This window comes from Lygodium microphyllum, chromosome 11, assembly GCF_053477565.2.
Source record: "Lygodium microphyllum isolate KBCC chromosome 11, Lygodium_microphyllum_v1.1.10, whole genome shotgun sequence".
Taxonomy (NCBI): Eukaryota; Viridiplantae; Streptophyta; class Polypodiopsida; order Schizaeales; family Lygodiaceae; genus Lygodium; species Lygodium microphyllum.
In genome coordinates this window covers 17,560,090-17,579,278 of record NC_141145.1, presented here as the reverse complement: position 1 = coordinate 17,579,278, position 19,189 = coordinate 17,560,090, and positions in this window count along the sequence as shown.

Here is a 19,189-nt window from a genome sequence, read left to right as displayed (position 1 = left end):
TGATTTTTTTCACTCAAGAAAGCCTCTTGCTGTGTGGCACCCCTTGTAGGGTAAAGGTCAGTAACATCTTCAACATTTAGCTTTTTCTCTTTCCTGGACAATTTTGGGGGAACGTTAAGGATTTCAAAGGCTTTTTGATCATTGGAAGGCAAGGGCCTCAGGACTTTGTCAAACCTATATCTCACTCTGCTAATGATGCTGAAATCTTTATTCATAAGGGTGATCCTATGAGCATGGGCAGCAGCAATGTAAGCGTCGTTCATGAAATCAATAACAAAATCTTCTGCGGCCTCTTGGAGGGCAAGAATGGCTGAGAGTTGCCACTTCTTATTTAGACCAGAGACAGTTGCCACTTGAGACAATCTATCAGAGATCTCTTTGACCACCCTTATAAAAGCAGCTTTTGGAATGACATGCTGTGTAGCTCTCTGGGCTTTCCTGATCTCACTGAAACATCTTTGCATATAGAAGAACCTGGACTTCCTCTTCCTCTTCTGTGGCTTGGGGTGTTCAGTGGCTTCAGCAGATGTGGGCTCAGGTACCATTGTAGGGAATGAATCTTTCACAGGGTTAGCCTCATCCTTTGCTTCCTCAACTTCAGGTGAAGAAACATTTATGGAAGATGTAAGGACAACACCTGGTGTAGGAGGGATTTCTGTTCTAAAATGCTCTGGAGCCTGTGATGGACCAGCTTCTTCTACCCCCTTAGATTCATCAAATTTTAACTTTCTTCTACCCCCACTGTCCTTCCCATCTAAATACACTCTTCTTGCAGTTTGCTTTGTCCTTGCCATCCAGAAAAGGTAAATAACAACCAGGAGGACAAACTGAAAGACAAACTGGCGAGGAAACTGTCCGAAATGAGCAATTCCGATATGGCGCGATATGAACAAAGCGAGCAGAATGGAACAACGCCCTCGCTCCGTATCAGAGATGCGAAGATGATACGGCGCGAGTAGGAGAAAACGACCACCACGTTTGCGCGCCCTCGCTCCGTATCGGAGATGAGAAGATGATACGGCGCGAGTAGGACAAAACGACCACCACGTTTGCGCGCCCTCGCTCCGTATCGGAGATGAGAAGATGATACGGCGCGAGTAGGAGAAAACGACCACCACGTTTGCGCGCCCTCGCTCCGTATCGGAGATCAGGAGACGATACGGCGCGATTAGGACAAAACGACCACCACGTTTGCGCGCCCTCGCTCCGTATCGGAGATGAGAAGATGATACGGCGCGATTAGGAGAAAATGAGCTCACCGTTTGGACGCCCTCGCTCCGTATCGGCACACCTCTTTTTGCTAGCAAAGAGCTCGAGAATTGAAAAGTGTACACGTCGGACAAATGACCACTTATATACCCAGGTAAATCATGACACGTGTCCGATACTGATTGTGCCACGTATCTGCATTTATGGTCCGTATGCTACGTGTCAAGTAATGACCGGTCCACTTGTTCGCCATGTGGTTTTTGGCCACGTGTTGCCCAACGGCTACTGCCACGTGTATGACACTAACGGGTCCTGCCAGGTGGCATAATCCGCGCCTACATAAGGGTGTGTTTCTTATCTGTACGGCTTTTTTCGGTTTCTGACCTTTGTTTCTATTGCTGATACGGCGCGAGGGCGACTGTTGGTTTTCTTCGCTTTCCTCTCTTCGCTTCGTTTTGGAGGTTCAGTAGTTCCTGAAGCTCGTGTGACCACCTTTGTTGTGGCTCTTGCGCTTCTTACTGGGATCACCGATACGGCGCGAGGGGGCCTTTCCGTCTGAATCGTTTCTCTCTTATCGCGCCGTATCGTCAGAAGTTGGAAACATGTCTGAACCCATACAATCCAAGGTTTCTTCAGGAACTGGTAAAAGAAGAAGGCTTTCAAAAGGGTCAAGTGCATCAACAGCTGATCAGCCTGTGCATTCTTTTTCCTCTCCATCCTCTGCCACCAGTGTGAGAAAGCCAAGTACATCTCCAGGGAAGCGAACGCCAGTAGTGAGAGGTCAAGGAGTATCAGAGCTCATTGATATCACTCCATCAGAGAGGCTACTTGATTTTATGCTTCAGAATGGAATGGATTTCTCATTCTATGGAGTTGTGAAAAATATTTTTAATCCTGATTGGGAACTTGACAAAGTTCTGAAATCTTGTGAAAAATATATTATGGAGGACTTTTTGGAGTTTGAAACTCTTGCAGGTCCTTCTGTTGAAGTTGGCACAATTGACTATGTCCATATTCCCATTGGGTCAACAGGAAATGAAAAGGCAGTATTTACTAGGAAGTCCAGGGCCCACTCTATGGAGAGGTTTCATTCAACAGACATATTTTGCTGCACTCATTCCAAAAACTGCAAGATGATGAGAAAATCTGCTGCTTTTATTATATTCATCCTTGTTAAATACCCTATGAGAGCTGAGGAGCAACAGTTGGAGGGAGCAAAGAGTGCCAGCTTTTGCATGTTGGATGATCTGGCAGATGAAAGGGAAACAGAGGAGGTTGTAGATACAGATTTTGAGGCTTCCATTGCTGAGAATTTGGATGTTGCTCACTTCAAAGCTGAGACTATCATTGAGGAGAGCCAAGGAGATACAAACCCTCAACCTGATGAGAGTTCTCACCATATTGTTCCTTCCCTGCCATGTATACCTTTCAAGGACAAGGAGTACATTTTACTATCAGATATTCAAAAACTTTTTAATCTCAGGGAAGATTATTGTCTTGCAATTATTGCAGAGGCATCTGATGCTGCTAATGGGATAATTGACACAGAAAATGAAACAAAGGAAGAGATTCTGAAACTTGATAAAGAAACTCTAGATGATAAGTTTATTGATGCTGGTGAGGCATTCTCTCTTTGTTTTGAAAAGGCCAAAGAAGCTGAAAAGGAGTTGAGTATTACTGATGAGGACTTCGATCGCATTCAAAGCGAGCTCGGTATTTCCAATTTTGGAAGAGAGGAGTCTGAATATGTTAAAGAATTGACTAACACCAATGAGACAGCATCATCAATTAATTTATGGAATCCGTTTAGATTGGAGTACGATGAAAATCAAGTGGTAAGATAATTTTGAATTTGCTTTTACACATTGGTAGGTTTACATTTCATGCTCATTCAGTATGGCTTTTATTTGCAGTTGGAGATTGCCGATACAGATAACTTCTTGGGGCGTGGCAAAGGATCGAGAGATGCTAGTAACACCACCAAAGACATTGCACTCGGCCACTACTTGGCTAGGATTGACCCTGAATCCTTTTTTGTACTTCATAGTAGTTTCTCAGAGGACGCAGCATGGCCGATACTTTGTATTAAAGCTCTTACAAGGCTTCTAGGTTTCTCAGGATTACAATATAATGCCCACAAAATAATGTTTTTGGAAAAGACTGCAGCAATTAGGATTTTTGGCTACGGCCCAGGTTACTCTGCTTCTAGAGCAGGATACTTTTTGGCGTTTTCATCCTACGCCTTAGCTGCAGACAGAACTGATGTAAAATCTATAGTTGGCTACAAGAGAAAAAAATTTCTACGTTATAGAGGAAAGATTCCTGAGGAGGAAGAGAATGTGAGGGTTTTGGAAAACTAGCTTTGTATATATTCTTTCTTATATATAAAAGTGCGATTGCTCATGTGTCATTGCCGTCTTTTATTTGCATTCTTTGAAGTTGTCGTCGAAAAAACCAGTTGAATAGCTCCTCCAAAGCATTGCTTTTTGTAACTCCTCCCCCATGCCTTGTGCTTCGAAAATAACTTGTGCGTGCTTGATAGTGGGATTTTTCCATGCCTTGGTTGCTATAAGTTGCTAAGGGGCCATGCTCCTCCACAAAGAAAGGTCCATGAATATGAAGAATATGCTGCAATACAAAGTAACACAAATTTTATACCAATTGAAAAACCTGTCAAAATAAGCCGATATTAAATAATTATTACTTTACCAGATAAAAAGTGATATCTTTTTCTCCCCATGCCTCTTTTATCGCCTGAACAAGCTTTGTGATTGATCTTTTGAACTCTTCCGCATATGTATATGTTGTCTTATGTTGCCTGAGGAGTTTCAGAAAAACATCAAGGTGTATCCAGACCTCCATTCTAAGAAACGCAAGCCTCGGCGTGCTTGCAACATTTGTTGTGATCTCACATAGCTCTCTCCAACACTCCCAAGCCGCATTCACCTGCTTTCCTGAATGATTTCCTAAGAATCGTCTAGCTTTTGAGCCTCCCATAGAGACATCGGCCAAGATATCTCTTGTTTTTCCTGAAAGTATTGGATCCTTTCTTAAGTGAACTTGGCCCCCATGAAATCCCATTTTCGATAGCAATGCCTCGCATTTATCAATACACTCATCTGATAAAGATAATGGCTTAATGGAATATACGTAGTCGAGATGCAACCTGAGAAGCTTATCGATTATTCTAATCTCTGCATGCAAAGTACAAATATGAACATTCTTAAGAGAGATGGAAAGAATGGGATCCCAGATGTCTTCTATGTTTTTAAATTTACTCAAATCTATAGAGTCTCTATTTGGGGCTCTTCTTACTGGTCGCAAACTACTCCAATCTTTGGATCCAATGCTTTCCATGCAATAAATGCAAGGATATTTTGTATTTGCACCATTACATATTCCAAGCATACATTTGATAGTTTTCAAATCAGCACTCATATGCCATTCCACATTAAATTTACCAACCCCATCAACTACCAACATTTCGCCTTCACTTTGAGACTTAATGATATTTGGAATACCTGTATGGTTGAACAACCATTTCAACGTTTGATGATTTTCAATTGGTACCTGGGCTGCACCAATCCACCAAATCTCCATCTCGGATTGGATCTTATGCAATGGAGCTTTGCCCTCGCCATTGCCATGGTCCAATGCCATGTTCATGAGGCAAATGCTAATTCTTTCCATCTTCTGTCCCTTTTGAATCTGTGCTTCATCCAACTTCAAGGCAAACTTTAGAACACCATAACTTTCTTCTACTGTGATTTTATACATGTGAACCATTGCAATTTGCACCTTTTTTAGATCAACCCATATATTGTTAAACTCATTGTAATAAAAAATTGCCTGTTTTTTTTGTTTTTCATAGGACATAGACCTTTCGATGTGAAAGTAATCTCCAAAAACATGTGGAATCTTGCGATTCATGGAAATTCTTGCAGTGGAAACTGCAAGGGCTCGGGGCAATCCAAATATAGTTACCCTATTGCGTTTAAGATTTTTAAACCATAATCCAGAGATAGCACGGTAACCTTTTCGACTTATACCCACAGTATCGCATGTCTCTACGATTTCATTTGCTTTCACTGTGCCTTTTAAATCCTTCACTAACTCTCTCAGAGTTGGACCTCTCAAATCCACATTTTCTGGTGACTTAAGAATCCTCAAAATGTCTTTCTTATTCATGGTTTCCTTCAAAAGTTTGATTCTTTCCTCATTCTCTCGGATATTTATGCCTAATATGTTAGAGACATATTTCTTTGTAAGATTTAGTCTCCTTTTCTTTGCTCTCTCACACAAGCTGGTTATATTTTTTAACGGTCTCTTCCTCTCTCTAAATCCTATTGGAGTTTCTCTCAAGCGTATTAGCTTATTCTGCAATGAATTATTAACATTTTTCAAAATATCAATCTGACTTGTCAACTCTAAAATTTTTGTTTGTGTAGTTTCTAGTGCTTTTTTCATTTCGTGCACTTGGGCTATATATGTGTAAGATGCAGAGTATAACCTCATACAGTAGCCAAGCATTCCATTATAACCTTCTCCAGCATATCTTATATAGTCATGGACATTCAAAAAAGGAGGTGGTTTACTTGTAGAAGGATCCCTGGGATAGATATTTCCATCCACCCACAAATCTATATGCTTCATTCCTTGTGTTCGCAACCTGTTGGCTTCAATCTCATCTATCAATACTCGATGATGTATACTTCTCCAAGATGTGTAAGTCGGATCTAGCTGAATAGATAGCTTGTATTTACGTGTGCTTGCGCCTGTGTTATTTGAAGTAGTATTGCTAGACATTCTAGCAAATGAACCGAGCAAGAATCTCACAGTGATAGAAAGCAAGTGCAGCAAAAGGAATGGTAAAAGAGAATAGTGTATAGAAAGAAAACGCGGGAGCAAACAAATGCGAAGTTCGTACGAAAATCTCGAAAATACAAAATCTCTCGAGTTCCAAGACAATAAACGGCCGAAAAGGTGACCCCTGACCTGGATTAAAAGATGAGGGCAATTAATGGCCGACCTCTTCAATGAACCAAATATTCTCTCATTAATCACATCTGGACAACCAAATTTAGAGGTTTTATTCTTCCTAAACCTCAACTAATTAGCAACTTAATCACTTTCTTACAAGTGCCATTTTTGAAGCGTTTTTGGCCCTAATGATATGCTACTGTATCCTTATAAGCGATTCATCAACGAACTAAGTAGGTTGATTATGCTGCAAGTATGACATAGCCTATGGCCCATGTCAATCTCTTGGCACAACTCCACATACACTAGAATGTCGATAAACAAGTCACCATTAAAGGATGAGTCCATCTCATTCTCAGAGAATTCTAAGCCTCTTGTCTTTCCGCCATCCTTACCTGATTCTGCCGCCTCTACACGCTCCAAGCCACCTTTGACCTCCACCCCTTGCAATATTTACCCCTCCATTTGCATAATGTCCTCATCTACTAAGAGAACGTTGCTTTCATCATATACTCTTGCACTCCAGAGAGCTAAAGGCACAACATACCACCACCGAGGTTATCAGAGGTTTGGATAGAAAATTACCTGTTCAAAATCACATACGAGAGAGATTCAACAATCCTAACATATCTGTGCCATAACAAAATTTTAAAAAATAGTTCATGCACCTATTAACAATGGGTCGATAAGACAAACATGTCACGCATAGTCGCCCATCTTTTTTCGAAATCTATTTCGAGAAATCCAGATGGACCTCATTGGAACGATTGCTCCGGCTCCTTCCAAAACCACTTTGAACCATTGCACATCCAATATGATAATGAGAAGCTACATTAATCCATTGAGATAATACGTTGCAAGTTTCCAAAATACTCCATCTCATCAATAATGGTGTTTCGATCTATGGCTTTCCCTCGACTATCTTGCTCAAACTTTGCCATGACTCCACAATCCGTTGTGGAGTACAATTTGTAGATGTGCTCGATGCGGAAATGTGACCTACATGACCATGCCACACTGTATATTTTCTACTATACATTGAAATCGTTAGATTAGTTGTCACATATAAAATCTAGATATGACAGCTTCTAAAATATATGGTCACCTTTGAACTACATCCCCTCGCGAATTACCACTCCTCACTACAGACCTCCACCCCTTCGCGAGTGACCATCATCACTCGACTATAGCCAAAGTGCCTCCATCTTGTCTACCTCCTTCAAATCCATTCATGCCCTTGCACTGTCTCTCTTTCCTATAATGCAGTCCCATAATATGTTGCCCACATTCTTGAAAATATGTATGAGATCCAACAAGTGGTTGAACTATAAGTGGGTCCAATCGGCAACTCGTAGAAAATCAAGAACCGTCGTAGTTCATTTGGATATGACTCCATGTGTGGACCATTTTCAACTCATACAATCTTTGCACACAATCTTAAGCTCATCAACTAATAAATGGAGATAGACATCCATATTGTTGACTTTGTAGTTGCCAAGAATCAGCAAGCTAAGAATTAGGTATCCTTTCTTAGTAGAAACCATGGCAAGATGTTGTAGTAGTTAACAAGGACTATATGCCACACACAATAAGAAGCTCAGTGGAGACCAAATGGGTTATGCTATCCATAGCAACACCTAGTTGAAGATTCCTTAGCTCTCATGTAAAGCGTGTAAAGGTAGAGCAAATGTGGCTCCATGTGTATGAATGCGCTGATATTTGCTAGACTCTATATGTGGATCTATTCTACACTTGCCATGTTGTCAAGCTCACCATGTCCGATGTACGAAAAATGTGACGTATATAGGGGATAAGTGAAAAGTATCTAAGAACTTTCTGAGTGATGGCTTGCCCCTGCAAATCCTGTCGATACGTGTGAGCACCACACTTTGGACATGGCTTCATACCTGAGGGGAGCAAGGATGTTACTATGTAGTCCTTGCTTCCCTCAGGTATGTTCTTCCAATGGTCCAAGACGTTGTGCTAAAAAACTTCTTGGCACAACTCTCTCCTATGTGACATTACTCACCTCCCCTCACCATTCATGATCATGGCTCATGTCTTGTCATCTACAAGATATCCATATCTCTCTAGGATATATGTAAGATGTGTCCTCTCCCACCTAAGATCGTGCTCCTAGGTATAACTAGGAGACCTGCGTACATGTGGTGTATCCATGGGGGTGGTATCTCTCGAAAGGGTACCTATAGGGGTGACACCTGTGGATGACTGAGCAAAAGCAAGAATCACTGGAGTAGAGGTCTCTAAAGGTCAAACAAATCCTACAAGTGATGCAACACCACCAGAACAACAAGACGCAGAAACTGGATCGGTGCCTCCACAACAACGGTGCCTGAGCCACCCTCTATCAAACCTACACGAGAGTGAGGAGTAGCACCTATAACTTGAGCTGACCATGACTTCAAAACATCCACATCTTTAGAGCACCCTATAGAACCATGCCCTACATCTGGGCCCAATCTAGGCGTCGACCTCCTCTATACTAGAAATCGAAGCATCAGAGCATGCTGAAGTAGATCTAATAGAAAAGCTTGATGGTGTTTGAGATAGCACGTGGTCCACCATATCTCTAAATTGAGCCATTTGAACTAGAGACATGTGTGTGAATATCTCTTGTAACTTCTTGTCGCTCATTCCTTGATTCATCATACTCTAAGGTCACCTGCACACACACAAAGTGATGTTAGCATAATCAATATAAAGATTCAAGAAAAACACGGTATTATAACTCTGAAAAAAATGATGTTACCTAAAATGCATGTTGTAGAGTATCCTTATAAGTGATTCATCAACCAATTGAGTAGGTTGATGCTGCAAGTATGACATAGCCCATGGTCCCATGTCCATCTCTTGGCACAACTCCACATAAATTAGAAGGTCGATAGACAAGTCACCATAAAAGGATGAGCCCACCTCATTCGCAAAGAATTCTTGGCCTGTTGTCTTTCCATCATCCTTAACTAATTATGCCTCCTCTACACAATCCAAGCCATCTTCAACCTCCACCCCTTGTAATATTCGCCTCTCCATCTACATAATGCCCTCATCTGTACCGAGAACATTGGTTTCATCATACACTCTTGTACTCTCGAGAGCTGAAGGCACAACATACCACCATCGAGGTTGTCAGAGGTTTGGATAGAAAATTACCTATTCAAAATCACATGTAAGAAAGATTCAACAATTGTGACATATCTGTGACATAACAAAATTTTAAAAAACAATTCATGCACCTCTTGATAATGGGCCGGCATGACAAACAAGTCACGCATATTCGTCCATCTTTTTTTAGAATCTATTTCGAGAAATCCAGATGGACCTAATCGGAATGGTTGCTCTGACTCCTTCCAAAACCACTTTGAACCACTGCACATCCAATATGATCATGGAGAACCTACAGTAATCCATTGAGATAACACTTTGCAAGTTTTTAAAATTCTCCATCTCATCTATGATGGTGTTTGGATTTGTGGCTTGCCGTCAACTATCTTGCTCAAACTTTGCCATGACGCAACAATCCATTATGGAGCACATTTTATCGATGTGCTCGATGGGGAAATGTCACCCAGGTGATCATGCTGCATTTTATATTTTCTACTGTACATTGAAGTGGTTAGATTAGTTGTCACATATAGAATTTAGATATGATAGCTTATAAAACATGTGCTACCTTTGGACTATATCCCCTTGAGAATAACCACTCCTCAGTAGAGACCTCCACCCCTTCGCGAGTAACCATCATCACTTGACTATGGCCAAAGTGCCTCCATCTTGTCTACCTCCTTCAAATCCATTCGTGCCCTTGCAGTGTCTCTCTTTCCTATAATGCGGTCCCATAGTATGTTGCCCACATTCTTGAAAATATGTATGGGATCTAACAAGCGGTTGATCTGTAAGTGGGTCCAATATGGAAACTCGTAGAAAATGGAGAATTGTCACATTACGTTTGGATATGACTCTATGTGGACCACTCATACCAGCTTTGGGTGTTCATTCATGCTCGAGGTCCTCCAAGAAAACTGTCAATCAATTCATGACTCTCCGACAAGAAACGGGCGTGTCGTTGATATACTATTTGCTTCATGGTTTGTGACCTTTGAGAGTCTAGCTGTGGCCCACACAATGGACATGCATGATAACATGAGGTAACCAAACCTGTCCCGATACCCTATTTAGTGAACACAAACTTAAACAAGCTATGATAGATATTACTAATGAGAAACGCAAGCCTACTTACTTGAGCACTCCTTAAATCCCAAAAATTCATGCATAGTCCACATGAGAATGGCTCGTATATTGGCGTACCGTCAACCATCACCCTTGCTCATATCTTCCAACATGACCCCCTCCTCCCACAAAATCTTAAGCTCATCGACTAATAAACAGAGATTAGATATCCATATTCTTGACTTACCTGAGCACTCTGGAGAGCTGAAGGCACAACATACCACTATTGAGGTTGTTGAAGGTTTGGATAGAAAATTACGTTTTCAAAATCACATATAAGAGAGATACAATAATCATGACATATCTATGCCATAAAGAAAATATAAAAAAAATCCTTCATGCACGTGTTGACAGTGGGCCAACAAGACAAACATGTCATGCATATTCGTCCATCTTTTTTCGGAATCTTTTTCGAGAAATCTAGATGTACCTCATCGGAACGATTGTTCCAGCTCCTTCCAAAACCACTTTGAACCACTGCACATCGAATATGATAATCAAAAGCTACGATAATCCATTGAGATAACACTTTGAAAGTTTTCAAAATACTCCATCTCATTTATCATGGTGTTTGGACCTATGGCTTGCCGTCGGCAATCTTACTCAAACTTTGTTATGACATCACAATCCATTCTGGAGCACATTTTGTTGATGTGCTCGATGTGAAAATGTCACCAGCATGACCATGCTGCACTGTATATTTTGTATTATACATTGAAACAGTTAGATTAGTTGTCACATATAAAATCTAGATATGACAGCTTATACAACAACCTTTGAACTACATGCCCTTGCGAATTACTGCTCCTCAGTACAAACCTCCATCCCTTTGCGAGTGACCATCATCACTCGACCATGACCAAAGTGCCTCCATCTTGTTTACCTCCCTCAAATCCATTTGTGTCCTTGTAGTGTCTCTATTTCCTATAATGCGGTCCCATAGTATGTTGCCCACATTTTTGAAAATATGCATGGGATCAAACAAGTGGTTAATCTGTACGTGGGTCCAATACAACAACTAGTACAAAATTGAGAACGGTCGCATTCCATTTGGATATGACTCTGTGTGGACCATTTTCAACTCATACCACCTTTAGGCATTCATTCATGCTAGAGGTTGTCCAAGAAAGCCTTCCCTCAATTCATGACTCTCTAGCAAGAGAAATGTATGTTTTTGATATACTATTTTCGTCATGGTTTGTGACCTTCGGGAGTCTAAATGTGGCCCACACAATGGACATGCATGATAACCTGAGGTAACCATTTTCGTCATGGTTTGTGACCTTCGGGAGTTTAAATGTGGCCCACACAATGGACATGCATGATAACCTGAGGTAACCAGACCTGTCTCAACACCCCTATATAGTGAACACAAACTTGAACGAACTATGATAGATATTACCAATGAGAAACACAAACCTACTTGCACACTCCCTGAATCTTGAAAAGTCATGCATGGTTCACATGAGTATGGCTCATATATTGGCAGAACGTCAACCATCACCCTTGCTCATATCTTCCACCGTAACCCCCTCCTCCCACAAAATCTTAAGCTCATTGACTAATAAACGGAGATAGACGTCCATATTCTTGACTTTGTAGCAACCAGGAATGAGCAAGCTAATAATCAGGTATCCTTTCTTTGTAGAAAGCCATGGCAGGATGTTGTACTAGTTAACAAGGACTATAGGCCACACACTGTAAGAAGTTGAGTGGAGACCAAATGGGTTACACCATCCATAGAAAGACCCATCTGAAGATTCCTAAGCTCTCATGTAAAGCGTGGAAAGGTAGACCCAATGTCACTGCATGTGTATGAATGTGCTGATATTCATTCGACTCTATATGTGGATCTATTCTACACATGCCATGTTGTCAAGCTCACCATGACCGGTGTAGAAACATGTGACGTATACAGGGGATAAGTGAAAAGTATCCAAGAACTTTGTGAAATATGGTTTTCCCTTGTAAGTCCTGTCATTACCCGTAAGCAACACACTTTGGACATGTCTCCATACCTGAGGGGAGCAAGGATGTTACTATGTAGTCCTTGCTTCCCTCAGGTATGTTCTTCCAATAGTCTAAGACGTTGTGCCAAAAAACTTGTTGGCACAACTCTCTCATATGTGACGTTACCCTTCTTCCCTCATCATTGATGATCATGGCTCATGTCCTGTCATCTACAAGGTATCCATATGTCTCTGGGGGTATGTGTAAGATGTGTCCTCTCTCGCCTATGATTGTGGTCCTAGGTATAACTAGGAGACTCCTGTACATCTCCTGTATCCATGGGGGTGATATCTCTAGGAGTAGCACCCATAGGGGTGCCACTTGTGGATGGCTGTGCAAAAGCAAGAGTCACTAGAATAGAGGTCCCCAAAGGTCAAAAAAATCCTACAAGTGATGCAACACCACCAGAACAACAACATAGAGAAACTGCATCGGTGCCTCCACAATAATCGCACCTGAGCTGCCCTCTATTGAAACTGCACGATAGTGAGGAGTAGCACCTATAACCTGAACTAACTATGAGTTCACATCATCCACATCTTTAGAGCGCCCTCCAAAACCACTCCCTACATCTAGGCCCAGTCTAGACCGTCGATCTCCTCTATACTAGAAATCGAAGCATGAGAGCATGCTGAAGTAGATTTAACAGAATAGCCTGATGGTGTTTGAGATAGCTCCCGATCCACCATATCTTGAAATTGAGCCATTTCATCTAGAGACATATATGTGAATATCTCCTGCAACTCCTTATTGCTCATTTCTTGATTCATTGTGCTCTCCAAATATCATCAAAGGTCACCTGCACACACACAAAGTGATGTTAGTATAATCAATATAAAGGTTTAAGAGAAGCACAGTATTATAACTCTAAAAAAATGATGCTACTTAAAATGCATATTCTAGAGTATCCTTATAAGCCATTCATCAAGGAATTGAGTAGATTGATGTTGCAAGTATGGCATAGCCTCTGGTCCCATGTCAATCTCTTAGCAGAACTCAACATAAACTAGAAGGTCGATAGACAAGTCACCATAAAAGGACGAGTCCACCTCATTCTCAAAGAATTCTTGACCTCTTATCTTTCCATCATCCTTACTCGATTCTGCCTCCTCTACATTCTCCAAGCCCTCTTCGACCTCTACCTCTCGCAATATTCTCCCCTCCATCTGCATAATGTCCTCATATATGCTCAGAACATTGGTTTCATCATGCACTCTTATACTCCGGAGAGCTGAAGGCACAACATACCACCATCGAGGTTGTCAGAGGTTTGGATAGAAAATAACCTATTGAAAATCACATAAAAGAAAGATTCAACAATTGTGACATATCTGTGACGTAACAAAATTTTAAAAAACAATTCATGCACCTGTTGACAATTGACCGACATAACAAACATGTCACGCATATTCGTCCATCTTTTTTCAGAATCTATTTTGAGAAATCCAACCTAATCGGAATGGTTGCTCTAACTCCTTCCGAAACCACTTTGAGCCACTGCACATCGAATATGATCATGGAGAAGCTATGATAATTCATTGAGATAACACTTGCTCAAACTTTGCCATGATGCCACAATCTGTTGTGGAGCACATTTTGTCGATGTGCTCAATGGGGAAATGTCACCCGAGTGACCATGCTGCACTGTATATTTTCTACTGTACATTGAAACGGTTAGATTAGTTGCCACATATAGAATTTAGATATGATAGCTTATAAAACATGTGCTACCTTTGAACCACATCCCCTCGAGAATAACCACTCCTCAGTAGAGACCTCCACCCCTTCGCAAGTGACCATCATCACTCGACTATGGTCAAAGTGCCTCCATCTCTCGGGGGGTTTACTATATATATATCCTCTATGTAACCTGCGTTCATGGTCTATTTATAAGTATCCTAATTTGCAAAATTTTCTTGAATAAACACAACACTTTTCTATTCAATTTGTAAGTAACCCCTTTATATGACACCCTTTTGTATGCAAAACATGTATAAAAATAGTGTTTTAAAAACCCCTTATTTTGAACTCACGATATATATACATATATTTATGAGTGACCCACGCTCCATCTTGTCTACCTCCTTCAAATTCATTTGTGCCCTTGCAATGTCTCTCTTTCCTATAATGTGATTCCATAGTATGTTGCCCAAATTCTTGAAAAATATGCATGGGACCCAACAAGCAGTTGATCTATAAGTGGGTCCAATATGGCAACTCATAGAAAATGGAGAACTCTCGTATTTTATTTGGATATGACTCTGTGTGGACCACTTCCAACTCATACCAACTTTGGGTGTTCATTCATGCTGGAGGTCCTCCAAGAAAACCTTCCCTCAATTCATGAATCTCCAGCATGAAAAGGGTGTATCCTTGATATACTATTTTCTTCATGGTTTGTGACCTTCTAGAGTCTAACTATGGCCCACATAATAAACACACATGATAACATGAGGCAACTAGACTTGTCCCAACACCCCTATGTAGTGAAGACAAACTTGAACGAGCTATGATAGATATTACCAATGAGAAACGCAAGCCTACTTACCTGAGCACTCCCTCAATTCCAAAAAGTCATGTATGGTCCACATTAGAATGGCTCATATATTGGCGTACCGTCAACCATCACCCTTGCTCATATCTTCCACTGTGACTAATAAACGGAGCTAGACGTCCATATTCTTGACTTTGTAGTGGCTACAAATGAGCAAGCTAAGAATCAGGTATCCCTTCTTCTTAGAAAGACATGGTACGATATTGTAGTAGTTAACAAGGAGTACAAGTCACACATTCTAAGAAGTTGAGTGGAGACCAAATGGGCTATGCCATCCATAGCAAGACCCAGCTAAAGATTCCTTAGCTCTCATGTAAAGCGTGGAAAGGTAGAGCCAATGTGGCTCTATGTGTATGAATGCGTTGATATTCGTTGGACTCTATATGTGGTTCTATTTTGCACATGCCATGTTGTCAAGCTCACTATGCTCGACGTACGAAACATGTGGCGTATACAAGGGATAAGTGAAAAGTATCTAAGAACTTTCTGAGGGATGGTTTGCCCTTGCAAGTCCTTTCGATACCTGTGAGTACCACACTTTGGACATGTCTCCATACCTAAGGGGAGCAAGGATGTTACTCTGTATTCCTTGCTTCCCTCAGGTATGTTCTTCCAATTTTCCAAGATGTTGTGCCAAAAAGCTTATTGGCACAACTCTCTCCTATGTGACATTACCCTCCTCCCCTCATCATTCATGATCATGGCTCATGTCCTGTCCTCTACAAGGTATCCATATCTCTTTGGGATATATGTAAGATGTGTCCTCTCCCACCTACGATCGCGCTCCTAGGTATAACTAGGATACCCCTATACATCTGGTGTGTCCATGGGGCTCGGGTAAGCTACTCCTAAATATATGTGTGCATCACATCGGTTCAAAATAAGGTATTTTTAAAATACCATTTTATACATTTTTTACATACATAGAAGGGTATAATACAAATGGATTATTTACAGATTGAATAGAAAAGGGTTATGTTTTATTCAAGAAAAATTCATAGATTAGGATATTTATAAATAGGCCTTGAACGCACGTGATATAGAGGATATGCATACAGTAACTTCCCCAAGCCATGGGGGTGGTATCTCTTAGAGTAGCATCCATAGGGGTGCAACTTGTGGGTGGCTAAGAAAAAGTGAGAGTCGTTAGACTAGAGGTCCCCACAGGTGTGACAAATCCTACAGGTGATGCAACTCCACCAGAACGACAAGACAGAGAAACTGCATCAATGCATCACAACAACCGCCTAAGCCACCCTCTATCAAACCTGCCCAAGAGTAAGGAGTAGCACCTATAACTTAGGCTGACCATCATCTCAGAGCATCCACATCTTCGCAGCATCTCCCCAGAACCACTCTCTCCCTCTAGGCCCAGTCTGGATCATTGACCTCCTCTATACTAGAAATCAAAGCATCAAAGCATGTTGAAGTAGATCTAATAGAATAGGCTGATGGTGTCTAAGATAGCTCATGGTCCACCATATCTCTAAATCGAGCCATTTGATCTAGAGACATACGTATGAATATCTCCTGCAACACCTCGTTGCTCATTCCTCAACTCATCGTGCTCTCCAAATATCGTCAAAGGTCACCTGCACACACACAAAGTAATGTTAGCATAATCAATATAAAGATTCAAGAAAAGCATGGTATTATAACTCTAAAAAAATAAATGTTACTTAAAATGCATATTCTAGAGTATCCTTATAAGCGATTCATCAACAAATTGAGTAGGTTTATGCTACAAGTATGACATAGCCTATGGTCCTATGTCAATCTCTTGGCACAACTCCACATAAACTAGAAGGTCGATAGACAAGTCACCATAAGAGGATGAGTCCACCTCTTTCTCAAAGAATTCTTGGCCTCTTGTCTTTCTGTCATCCTTACCCGATTCTACCTTCTCTACACGCTCCAAGCCATCTTCGATCTCCACCCCTTGCAATACCGACCTCTACATCTGCATAATGTCCTCATCTACGCTGAGAATATTGCTTTCATCATACACTCTTGCACTCCGTAGAGCTGAAGGTACAACATACCACCATCGAGGTTGCCAGAGGTTTGGATAGAAAATTACATGTTCAAAATCACATATAAGAGAGATTCAATAGTTGTGACATATCTGTGCAGTAACAAAATTTAAATCAATAGTGCATGCACCTATTGACAATGGGCTGGTAAGACAAACATGTCACCCATATTTATCCATCTTTTTTTGGAATCTATTTGGAGAAATTCAGATGAACCTCATTGGAACCTTTGGTCCGGCTACTTCCAAAACCACTTTGAACCACTGCACATCGAATATGATAATGAGAAGCTACGTAATCCATTGAGATAGCATTTTGCAAGTTTCCAAAATACTCCATCTCATCTATAATGGTGTTTGGATATGTGGCTTGTCGTCGGCTATCTTGCTCGAACTTTGCCACGACACCAAAATCCGTTGTGGAGTACATTTTGTGGAGTACATTTTGTCGATGTGCTCGATGCGAAAATGTCACCTGCACAACCATGCCGCACTGTATATATTCTATTGTACATTGAAACGGTTAGATTAGTTCTCACATATAAAATCTAGATATGAGAGCTTATAAAACATGTGGTCACCTTTGGACTATATCCCCTCGAGAATTACCACTCCTCAGTAGAGACCTCCACCCCTTCACGAGTGACCATCATCACTATGGCCAAAGTGCCTTCATCTTGTCTACCTCCTTCAAATCCATTCGTGCCCTTGTAGTGTCTCTCTTTCCTGTAATGCGGTCCCATAGTATGTTGCCCACATTCTTGAAAATATGCATAAGATCCAACAAGTGGTTGATCTGTAAAGTGGATCCAATACGGTGTTACGTGCATGGTGATCGAGAGCAAGCCTCACTCACAACCCGATAACGAGACGTTAAGGAGTGTCGGTTAGGGAAATTTGACTTTGTTGGATACACAACACAACACAAAAATTTAAATATTTTGACAAACACTACACGAACCACACACAAAAAATAAAACAATAAACAATGCCTCTTTTAGCTTAAGACAATTAAAACCCAAATTCAGGTTGAGTATCACACAACCATAACACAATGAAAATACCAACAATTTGAAAACAAACCAAGTGAAATATATTCTCGTACCTTAACAACCTTGAGCCGACGCTCGCCACCGCAAATCCAAATTCTTCAACTTCCAAATTGGCATGACAAGAGCTCACTCTAGCATGCGACCTTCCACTCTCCTCTCTCACAAAATACAATTGTAATCAAGGAGGAAGGCCTTTAAGACTCCTCCCATATCTCCTTATATAGATTTTTTTGGTTACATACATTGCGTGTGCTTTTCTGAAAGTATAAGTGGCTTTTTACAAGGCGCAAGCTTTTTTAAGCCTTGCTTTCTTTTAAATTAAAAAAAGAAACGTTCAAAATTAAATCATTTGGGCTCAATTCTAGATGGAAAGCCTTAAAGGCTTTTAATAGTCTGATTGCGTTTTTAAAACGCTATCCCGCGCTCGTCAATGGTTACTTCCATATGTTGAGAATGCTGCCGTCTGTACTCATGATCAGAAAGCTATTTCAGAAAACCTTCGAACCCTCACTAGCTCTTGTGTTAATTTCTGCACCTGTGCATTAAACTCTTGACGAGATACATGAAGCTTTTGAGCATTATTCTGTGCTCTCTATAGTTCAGCCTTCAAGGGCTCAATATTTCGCAGTTCAGCTTCCTATCTTGGCCACGGCTCCTTCACATTCCGCCATCCGTCCACCTTCGAAAAGCTCATTCAATCCTCGTCTCTCAAAGAACTTATCTTTCTGATATCCAAGTGCCATCTTCCGTTTAAGTTCAACACGGGCATGGAGTTCTGCTTGCTTCTTCAAATCTTCAAATCTCTTCTGATGAGCATTCTTTACCTCCACTGGTAAAGCCTTTCTAAGAAGGCGCTGAATGGAACGGATTTGATTTTTGATGAACACGATGTTGAATTTCTTCTCGCTGTCTCTGTGGCGCACCCCGAGACCTCTGTTGCCAGCAGCTGTTCCCCTTGCGAAAGAGGAGAATGAGAGCGGGAATTACCTCCCCGCCACCCTGTGCTTGCAAGTTGCCATAGTCTTCATTAGCCATATGCTCTTTTGTTCTCCTCCTCCCACACAACTATCAAAAACTGCCTTCTTACGAGCTGCTCCAAGCATC